The 1,855-nt window shown below is 54.6% G+C and overlaps 1 long non-coding RNA gene across 1 annotated transcript in view; it reads left to right on the forward strand.

Annotated features, from left to right (window-relative positions):
* The window catches only part of LOC113980992, a 1,849-nt gene extending 222 nt beyond the window's left edge, over positions 1 to 1,627 (forward strand). Inside the window, exons 2-4 of the long non-coding RNA XR_003538291.1 lie at positions 183 to 236; positions 1,058 to 1,108; positions 1,500 to 1,627. This is a non-coding gene — a long non-coding RNA (uncharacterized LOC113980992). The remainder of the gene's footprint in view (positions 1 to 182; positions 237 to 1,057; positions 1,109 to 1,499) is intronic.
* Positions 1,628 to 1,855: the final 228 nt, after the last annotated feature.

The following is a 1,855-nucleotide window of genomic DNA, read 5'->3' on the forward strand; positions in this document are numbered from 1 at the left end:
ATCCAGGGAATTGTTACATCCCTGGGAACACAGATCCCAATCCAGGGCTGCATCACAGCCCAGATCCCAACCCAGGGATTTTATTCCCACTGGGGCCGTTCCAGGGGTCCATCCAGTGGGAAAACGGGCGGGAATTGGATTTCAGACCCTTCCCACTGATCCCTTTTCCCTCTTTCCCGCAGTGATCCCGTCAAGAGCTACATCCAGACCCACCCCGCCTGGTACTGGGCTTCCTAGTGAGTATTCCAGCTTTTCCAATGGCTCGGGATGAGCTCTGGGATGAGTGGGAAGCGCCTCCAACTTCCCAGTGAAGGATCAGCCCGAGGGTGTCCGGGGGGAGCTGGGGAAGGGCTCGGAATCCTGGAATGGGAGGGATGATCCCGCAATTCCAGGCTGCTCCTCGGACACTCCCGGGGATGGGGAGTGCCCGGATTCCCTCTGGGAAATGCGATTCCTGAGGTGGGAAGGTGGGAAATCTCCCCTGGATGAGGGGGATGGTCAGGATTCCAAACACTTCCCAACAAAAAAAAAGGGCTCTGGGAACCAGGGATGAAGCCAAAACCTGGGAATTGGTTGCAGAGAACCAGGGAAAAGGGGGATTTTCCCGGGAAACGGTGCAGAATCCCAGGTGGGAGACCTGGAAGTGGGCCTGGGATAATCTGGAGGCTGAATTTTTGGGATTGTTCCCTGGGAAGTTCCAAAAACCGGGGTCAAAGTCAACTCCTGGGAACTGGAAGCAGAAAACCAGGGAAAAGTGGGGATATTCCAGGAACTGGGATGGGAACTGGGATGGGAATGGGATGGGGATGAGATGGGAACTGGAATGGGATGGGAACTGGGATGGGAATGGGATGGGAATGGGACAGGAACTGGAATGGGAATGAGATGGGAATGGGATGGGAATGGGATGGAAACTGGGATGGGAGAGATGGGAATTTCCCCCTCCTCCCTGGCTCGATTTTCCCTCCCTAAATTCCTTCTCCTTCCTGAAAAATTCCTTCTCCCTCCCTAAATTCCTTCTCCTTCCCAAAATTCCTTCTCCTTCCCGAAATTCCAGCGGCGTTTTCTTCCTCACCTACCTGATCCTGGCCTGCTGCTCCGGCCCCAGGTAACCTCTGCCCTTGGGAATTGCAGCTCTGGGAAGGGCAGCAGAACCACATTCCCAGGAATTCCCTGGAATCATCCCTAATTCCCTGGAATAGTTTCCAATTCCCTGGAATGGTCCCTAATTCCGTGGAATAGTCCCAATTCCCTGGAATGATCCCTATTTCCCTGGAATGGTCAATAGTTCCCTGGAATTGTCAGGAATTCCCTGGAATGGTCCCTAATTCCCTGAAATGGTTCCCTAATTCCCAGGAATGGTCCCCAGTGCTCTGGAATCATCCGTCATTCCCTGGAATGGTCCCAAATTCTCTGGAATGGTCCCTAATTCCCTGGAAAGGTCCCCCCTTCCCTGCTGTGCCTCCCAAGCCCAGCATTCCCTGTTCCTTCCCTTCCAGGAGACGCTTCCCATGGAATCTGATCCTGCTCGGAATCTTCGTGAGTGGCAAAATCCGGGAACATCCGGGGGGATCCATCCAAGGGCACACGGGGAATTCCCGTGGAAAACGGGAATCTCCACCTGGGATTGCCCCGGGATTGGGGGTGGGATTGGGATGGGAAAGGCGGGAAAAGGGAGAATCTGGTTGGGGAAAAAATGGGGGAATCAGCACTGGGAGAATGGTGGGAATGGGATGGGAACGGGATGGGAACGGGATGGGAATTGGAGTGGGAATGGGATGGGAACTGGAGTGGGAATGGGATGGAACGGGGATGGGAATGGGATGGGAGTGATGGGAATGGGATTGGAACTGGG

This window comes from Neopelma chrysocephalum, unplaced genomic scaffold (assembly GCF_003984885.1).
Source record: "Neopelma chrysocephalum unplaced genomic scaffold, ASM398488v2 Primary Assembly neopelma1_95795, whole genome shotgun sequence".
NCBI classification, from domain to species: domain Eukaryota; kingdom Metazoa; phylum Chordata; class Aves; order Passeriformes; family Pipridae; genus Neopelma; species Neopelma chrysocephalum.